This window comes from Triticum aestivum, chromosome 3A, assembly GCF_018294505.1.
Source record: "Triticum aestivum cultivar Chinese Spring chromosome 3A, IWGSC CS RefSeq v2.1, whole genome shotgun sequence".
Classification (NCBI taxonomy): Eukaryota; Viridiplantae; Streptophyta; class Magnoliopsida; order Poales; family Poaceae; genus Triticum; species Triticum aestivum.
Genome location: NC_057800.1, coordinates 63501586 through 63510206, shown reverse-complemented (window position 1 = coordinate 63510206; position 8621 = coordinate 63501586). Strand labels below are relative to the sequence as shown.

At 47.7% G+C, this 8621-nt stretch overlaps 1 non-coding gene across 1 annotated transcript; it reads left to right on the top strand.

Annotated features, from left to right (window-relative positions):
* Positions 1-509: 509 nt before the first annotated feature.
* TRNAS-UGA (transfer RNA serine (anticodon UGA)) lies at positions 510-591 on the top strand. The gene has a single exon. It is a non-coding gene; the product is annotated as a tRNA-Ser (tRNA).
* Positions 592-8621: the final 8030 nt, after the last annotated feature.

Here is an 8621-nt window from a genome sequence, read left to right as displayed (position 1 = left end):
CCTCTGTCTCAACGTACAGTTTATATTTCTGAACATGTAAGTTTGAGCAGAGATGAGTGTTCTTCGGTACCGCAGGTGGCTCTGGCAACCTACAGGTTTGCAAATGTGACCGACACAACGCACGAACGAGAAAGATAATCCTCGGCTAGATGGACTACGCTCCTCGATCGATTCAGTTTAGTCGTCGGTAAAAAAGTTGATTATTCGAAATTGCTTGCGCTCTTCCGTAAATGATGATGTGTTGTAATAGCTTCCTTGTATATGGTTCCGCTCCGGGGTGCAATGGATCAATCGCTTCGAAGCACTCTGAACAGACTAGAGTGTACGATATCGGAAGTTCTGTCGTCCAGACTTTTTTTTTTTTTAGAATCTGTCGTCCAGACATTTGAAGTTCTTCTTCTCTCTTTCCCCTCCGACTCGGCCTTAAGGCCCATTTGGCGCTTGGGCCGGCCCAGAGATGTATTATGTCAAACATTGTTTAGCTCATCAGTGCGCTTATAAACAGATTAGTCGATATGTCCGAGTGGTTAAGGAGACAGACTTGAAATCTGTTGGGCTACGCCCGCGCAGGTTCGATCCCTGCTGTCGACGCTTATCTTTTTTCAACTTTTTATTTCGTTTCTGCAATCCCCACTTGCTTTTCTATATCAGCTATATATAGGTGCGTACGCACAGTACATATGTGCTCTCACCATCCATGCTCCCTTTCTCCACGCGGGCGGCGTACGACCTCACCTTCAGGGATGACTCACAGGACATCCACTCCATCCCTATTTGGTCGTCGCGAGTCCCTACTAGGGTCAAGATCTTCGCCTGGCTTCTGTTTCAAGGTCGACTAAATTGCAAAATAAACCTCCTGCACAAGCATATTGTCTCTGATGCCGTCTGCCCAAGATGTGGCTTCGATGGTGAAGATACATCTCACATCTTCCTCAACTGCCCCCTAGCCCAGCGCATCTGGCTAAGGCTGGGTTTCACACCTAGCGGTGGCATCGAGGATCTTTGGGCTTGCCCCACTCCAGCCGCTACGGATCACCGGGTTTGGAACTTGGTACTGCTCATCACTCTTTGGAAAATTTGGGACTCTTGGAATGCCATGACTTTCAGGCAGCAAGACCACTACAGCATCACCACTCTCACAAACATAGTACAAGACCTTATGCTCTGGACTCACCGGATGAGAAAGCCAGAAGAAAAACAGGCCGCCTCCTCGTGGCGTTCTTACCTGTCCTCACGTTTACACGTGCCTATGTAATTCACGTCTACAGCATCACGTTTACACTTGCTTTTCTATATCAGCTATATATAGGTGCGTACGCACAGTACATATGTGCTCTCACCATCCATGCTCCCTTTCTCCACGCGGGCGGCGTACGACCTCACCTTCAGGGATGACTCACAGGACATCCACTCCATCCCTATTTGGTCGTCGCGAGTCCCTACTAGGGTCAAGATCTTCGCCTGGCTTCTGTTTCAAGGTCGACTAAATTGCAAAATAAACCTCCTGCACAAGCATATTGTCTCTGATGCCGTCTGCCCAAGATGTGGCTTCGATGGTGAAGATACATCTCACATCTTCCTCAACTGCCCCCTAGCCCAGCGCATCTGGCTAAGGCTGGGTTTCACACCTAGCGGTGGCATCGAGGATCTTTGGGCTTGCCCCACTCCAGCCGCTACGGATCACCGGGTTTGGAACTTGGTACTGCTCATCACTCTTTGGAAAATTTGGGACTCTTGGAATGCCATGACTTTCAGGCAGCAAGACCACTACAGCATCACCACTCTCACAAACATAGTACAAGACCTTATGCTCTGGACTCACCGGATGAGAAAGCCAGAAGAAAAACAGGCCGCCTCCTCGTGGCGTTCTTACCTGTCCTCACGTTTACACGTGCCTATGTAATTCACCTCTTTGTAATCACTCGCACGATGGATTGCAAAGATTGAGAAATATATTCAGGTGGGGAGCTCCCTCTGTTGATTGTTCAAAAAAAAAAAAGCATCCATGCGCCCATGTCCATGTCGGGAGATTAGATTCTGAACCGCTCCAGGGTTTTCTTCCCCGTTTCTGCAAGGTATCGGGCATGCGCAACAGAAGAACAATGGTGATATGTTGTGCGGAGGTATCGGTGCTTGCTGTTATGTGTCGGCTGCTTCAAAGCCGTAAAGGTTGGCTTCTTCTTCCTCAAAGACTCAAAACTCGCATCTGTCCTCTTCAAGACACCTGTCCTGACTCACTTCTTCCCGAGCTGCTCTCCTCTGTTCCAACTTACTCCCTTCGGAAGTGATCTAAACGCTTTTATATTTCTTTATAGAGAGAGTACTTCAAAGAGTAAATAAGACACACACACACACAAAAAGGAAGTGGCGGCACAACAACTCAACCAGTTTTTTTCCAGATAATCTTGCAAAGCTTTATTCCGTCGTCACAATAAAATTCAACGGGTTGGCCTAGGCAAGCATGACGGCCACCCCCCCAAATTAAGGGCATGATGATTGTGTACATCGAAATTCAGGGTTGTAAACTCATGTCTAAAAATACATAATAAAAAAGCTGAAGATCGTCCTGTTATTTCGGCATCTATTATTTTAGTAGTAAATGCTTTTGAATAGGTGTTGATCAAGAAATCAAGTAAGGAACATGAATTGGTTTCTTCTAAGTGTAGATCGGGTCTTACTCTCTCAAGTCTCAAAGTATCAACAAGTTTGAGTGGAGGGATTGAGAATATTGACTAAGGGTCGAGCCCATGGGAGTGCGAGCTGTGTGGCCTTCAGTTTTCTAAATTGTAGTGCGGCCCATTGAGCTGGCCAGTCATTGGCATGCAACTTAATTGGCTTATGGGCAACACGCACAAATGTGTGATGAAGCAGCAGACCACCCGATTGCCTGATGTGCAAATCCCCCGTCCAGCCATTCATCTTGAGGAGATGTAAGTCTCCAGACTCCAAGGCTAGGCTCCAGTGGAAAATCAACATCTCTTTGTTTCCTTCTTTTCCTCTCTGGCATCGATCAATCCTTTGTTAAGTACAACAACACCATGAGCTTCCTCTTCTTCCCCAACCACCTAACGATGGCATGTCGACATCATAGTTTTTTTATTCTAGAACTACTAGGAAACCTTAGTAGTAGCCCGGGTTTAATGCTCACTAGTAGCACGGGCAGCCGCGCTATCAATAAGGCGCTACAGCTATTACTTTAGCAGTAACGCGTGCGACAAGCGCTACTGCTAAGACACATAGCAGCAACGCTTATTCTATCCCGCGCTGCTGCTAATCTAGATAGTTGTAGCGTGTTTACTTTCCATCGCTACTAATACTTTTTTTTCATTTTTAGTGTATTTATACGCCGTTATACAAAATTTGATACAATAACAATTATGAGGTTTATATCATTATGTCTGTAACAATGTGTCAAATGAAGATTGATTAGGTTCAAGTGGAGGCAATATGTGGTGCATGTCAAAAGTATACTACTAATCCAAACATGATCTAGTTTGGACTAGTAGTACTTTCGATGTGCACCACATGTTGCTTCCACTTGAATCTAATCCGCCAGCACAAGCTATTTAATCATCATCATAGTCATTACCACCGACAATATTTATTTAATCATCATAGCATAGTGTAGCACATCATCATCTTCAAACTCATTCTAGCTAGCTAATCACCACCAACACTAGATGCGGTAGCTATCTAATCACCACCAACACTAGTTAATAATAATCATCATAGTCATTACCACCAACACTAACTATTTAATCATCATAGTCATAGTGTAGCATATCATCATCTTCAAATTCATTTCTAGCTAGCTAATCACTCATGCTGCTCTCTCTCAGGTAAAATAACATAAAACATGTGTAGCTCTCCTCCTTCATCAAGTTGGAGCATGCAGATGAACCTGTCTCCTAATCGTGGGATGCGCTTCTGATTGCTGCCCCTAGTACTTCTCTGCGATCGTTCACAATTTTGCTCCAGTCTTTCACTATTAAGCATTCATCGCTATTAGAAATCCTGAATGCACTAAAGTGCATTGTAGGATATCTTGGTCGTAAGCTAACAATATTCATAGTACCTTTAGTCTCGATCCAATTAGGCACAACATTCATCGGGAGTCCCTGTTGAAGAACATCGTATAGTAACATACTTAGCAATGAAGTTTAGCTTAAAAAATAATGTATGCAAAAAATGCACTGAGGACAAATAGTAAAAATCTTACCATTTTTCCTAAATAGATGTGACTGTAGTTCAGTACGAACACTATTGGTCGCACGTTTTGAGTACTAACATTTCTAAGTGCAGGAAGAAAATTTGTCTTGAAAGTATGAAGATCCTCAAGCCATGAAATATAATGACTTATCTCCTCGCAGTTTAGTTCAGCCCCGGGACAGTAGTAGGTCCTGTCTACCAAGCGTTGGACATGTTTGCTTGAACGGAAATAAGCTGACAATAAAAATTAGTTGTCAACTATTTTTGAATAAACAATATCAAAGACATAAATATGGTTGAGAAACTCACATAATGGTATAACTGGAGGCATCTGCACATCGACCCAGATGTCGATATTACCTTCAATATCATCTTCCGGACGAATATCAAAGGTGATAACCATGTCAGACTCAAATGCATAAGTCATGCATAGTACTTGCCAAGGTTTGCATCCAAAATAGGTGTAGTCGTCTGCATTGTATAATTTTGCGTGGAAAATACGACCATGCTCGGTCTTCAAGTAAACTCTCTTTACCTTCATAGTACGACTCAAACCTATCTTATCCAAGACAAAAACTCTTGCATGACAGGGGATACGCTAGTAGAATAGTAAAAAGATTAAATTATAATTTGAAGCAAATGAAGGAGATGTCATGCTTAATTACGAAAAAGACTTGCCATTGTGACTTACTGTGTCCACTTCGTAGTTCTCATCTAGCTTGATGCTGAAGCGCCTATCATCATCTAGGAAGATTCCGTCGCATAGGCCGCGCTCGTCTTCGCAGTATTTGCAAATACCGAAATCCTTTTCGTCGTCAGACATTTCCTATGTTCATAGTTGAAACATTAATTGAAAATCGATCGAAGACAACTACTAGGATACTCAACACACAAATCCGGGGCACTCGATATCTCCTACATATTCTGGCACAAGTCATGCCAAAATTCACGGAAAAATCCGGCATGACCTTTGTTAAAATAGGACATATCGAGCGCTTGAAATTTGCCGAAACGGAAATGAATCAACACTCAGGCAAAACATAGGCCACTCAGAGGTGTAACCTGCAAACAAGCACATATCCTATTTGAGCAACAGAAGATATACACTTCAAAATATCTTATAGGACTCATATTGTCATGAGCATTCAATAAGCAAAACCAAATCGTAAAATAAATAAGTATTTAAATTAGCATGTATTCAATAAGCAAAAGTAAATCATCTCATGCATCCGTACATCGTCGAATATTATCACTAATATATCCCGAATAGTATCATACATATAACATCACTAATACAACTAAAACCCTAGCGCACGACGGGTAACGGCATGGGCGGTGGACACCCACAGAGAAGGAACCATCATAGGATCATAGCTTCAGTGAGATCCCTGGAGAACCTGTTGTGTATTGGAGAACTTGTGCTCCAACGCAAACAAGTAGCGACGGACGTGCGCGTCCTCCTCACTGACACGGTGACGCACCACCTTCGCGGGGTCCACGAGCCTTTAGACCGTCACTGGGCCACGCGACCGCCACTAAAGAAGGTTCAGGTCAACGACGGGCTGATTCCTCACCAACCTGCGCCCCCCGGTAGGTAGCGCCTCCCAGTACCACCCCGGTGGAGCCCAGTCCCGAACATGGCCCATCTGGTGACGTAGGTGTCCTCCGCTGACTCGACGACGAGGATGCGGGATAGGCATCATCGACGTCGATGCGGGAATAATTGCTTTAACTAAAAAAGTAAACTAGTTCTATTAATTTTCGTATTAAAATAAAAATAGTTGTATTAACTCAACTAGTTCAATTAAGCACTTACTATAAATAAAAATAAACTAGTTTTTACTAAAAATAAACTAGTTCAACTAGTTATATTAATTTTCTTACTAATTCTATTAAACACTTACTAAAAAACAGTAAAAAAGACTAGTTAGATGAACTCTAAAATTTAACCCTAACTGATCAACTCTAAAATTTAATGAACCCTAACTAATTTGATGAACTCTAAAATTTAACCCTAACTAATTTGACGAACTCTAAAATTTATTGAACCCTAACTAATTTGATGAACTCTAAAATTTAACCCTAACTAATTTGATGAACTCTAAAATTTAACCCTAACTAATTCGATGAACTCTAAAACTAATTCTATTTAACAACTACTGCCATAATTAGCATCTAATTTGATGAACCCTAACTAATTAGATGAACTCTGAAATTTAGCCCTAAGAAACCTAGCTAGGCAGAGGTAGGGGAGGAGGAGGAGGAGGAGGGCGTGCTCACCTCGGGCACCGGCGGAGTTAGGGAGAGGGGCACGCGGTGTCGAGGTCGGGGACGGGGTCGGGGTCGGGGCGGCGGGCACACGACGGAGGGCGGCGATGTAGGGGGCGTCGAGGTCGGGGTCGGGGGCGGCGTCGAGGTCGGGGTTGGGGTCGGGGGCGGCGTCGAGGCTGTGCGGAGAGCGAAGAGTCGCGCGCTGCGGCCGACGGATGCAGGGCGGCGACAGTGGGGGAGTAGGTATTTGGGGGAAGTGGCCGTGGGGGAAGAACGAACCGCGTGGTTAAGTCAAAAGTAGCAGTAGCGCGTTCCAGGAAGTGCGCTGCTGCTACGATAGCTATAGCATGTTTTTTAACAAGCGCTACTGCTATTCCTTTCTCTTTTTTATTTGCTTTCCATTTAATTTAATTTTCGTTAGCAGTAGCGCCTTTGTTCGTAAACGCGCTGCTACAAAACAAGTATCGGTAGCGCGGTTCTACGTAGATCACGACTACTATATGTAGCCTATCGGCTAAGCCGTGGGAATTTTAGTATTAGCGCTTTTATCTTCAGGCACGCTACTGCTACAATTGTATCTGTAGCGCCGTTTACACCAGCACGCTACTGCTACTTAGCACCAGCGTGCTTTTTTAACACGCGCTACAGCTAAAGTTCTGTGTATAAGGTTTTTCCTAGTAGTGTAGGTTTGTTTGTTTCTATCCCTACACTCCATCCATTTCGATTCCATCTAAGTCCCATATTTCTATGATTTCTGTTTCTAGTGGATTAACTCCTATTTTTAATTTGGCATATGAAGATGATTTTTATTTGAGAAAACATGCAAGAGCACTTGTATCTAAGAGCATCTCCAACCGCGCCTCCAGGAAGGCCTCCCCAGGCGATTTTTTTGCGCCGGCGCTGAAAAACGGCCCAGTCACGCCTCCAGGAGCCCGATTTTCGCCGGCCTGGGCCGAAATCAGCGCCGGCGAACCCAGACCGAACCCGGCGCACTGGCTGGCGCCCGGGGGCACCGGGGCGAGTGGTTTTGGTGCAAAAAAGCCGTGGGCCAGCCGCGTCAGCGACACCGCGCCTCGTCTTCCCCCAACGCCTCGGTTCCCGCGGGGAATCAATGGCAAGGCTGCTGCCGCCGGTCAACCCTGCCATTGATTCCTCACGGGCGGCGCGTCACGGGATGGCGTGCCGACACCTCCCCTGCCTCGCACGCGTACACACGGGCGCGGCGCGGCTATATAAGCCGGTGGCCTCGCTCGCCTGTGCCCACACCAGCCGAGCCCTCGCCGCCGAGCTATACCTCTCCCGAGCACCGCCCCGAGCCTTCCCCTCTCCCGAGCGCCGCCGCCCAGCCCCTCCCCTCTCCCTCCCCTCCCTGATGGCCGAGCGTTTCCCCGGAGACGAGGCAGCGGCCAACGGCTTCGGCTGCCGCACGCTCCGCGAACAGGAGTCCTGGCTCCTATTCCAGGCGAACATCCCGACGCCGCCAGACATGCGCACCGGGCCGACGGGCTGGAGGCTCAGCGACGGGGGAGTGCCCATTCCCCCATTTCCCGATGCCGTGGCCAAATCCACCTACTTCATCGAGGAGGTCGACATCGTGCGCGCCTCCCTCACCGCCGCCCAACTCTCCCTCCCCCAGTACGCCGCCGACAACCATGCGGCTTGGGCGGCGTACTTCGAGCGCCGTCAGTAGCAGCGGATGGAGTCCACCAACGGCGCGGCGGTGGTCGGCGGCCTGAAGAACAGCGAGGGGCGCCACCTGTGGTGGGGCGTCCCCGGCCGCACACTCGAGGGCGTGCTGACGCACCTCGAGGGCGGCAACGACCCGCCGTTGGCGTACCCCCCGGCGAGGGCGGACGCCCAGGCGCACCACCGACGCGACGGGCCATGGGCGCCAAGGAGGTTCGGCTCCTCCTCTTCTTCCTCCTCCTCGCGCTCTTCCTCGCACTCCTGCGTCACTGCAGCACTGGTAGGTGTCAAGGCCGAGCCTGCGGCGGAGTCGCCGCTCGGCCGGCGCACTCGCGGTGCCGGCATCGTCATCAACGAGGGCGGCCGGCGCGCCTCCTCATTGGCTCCTCCTCCGCGCTTTGTCAAGCCAAAGATGGAGCCGGGGCTCGCCGTCATGAAGACGGAGCACAGCGAGG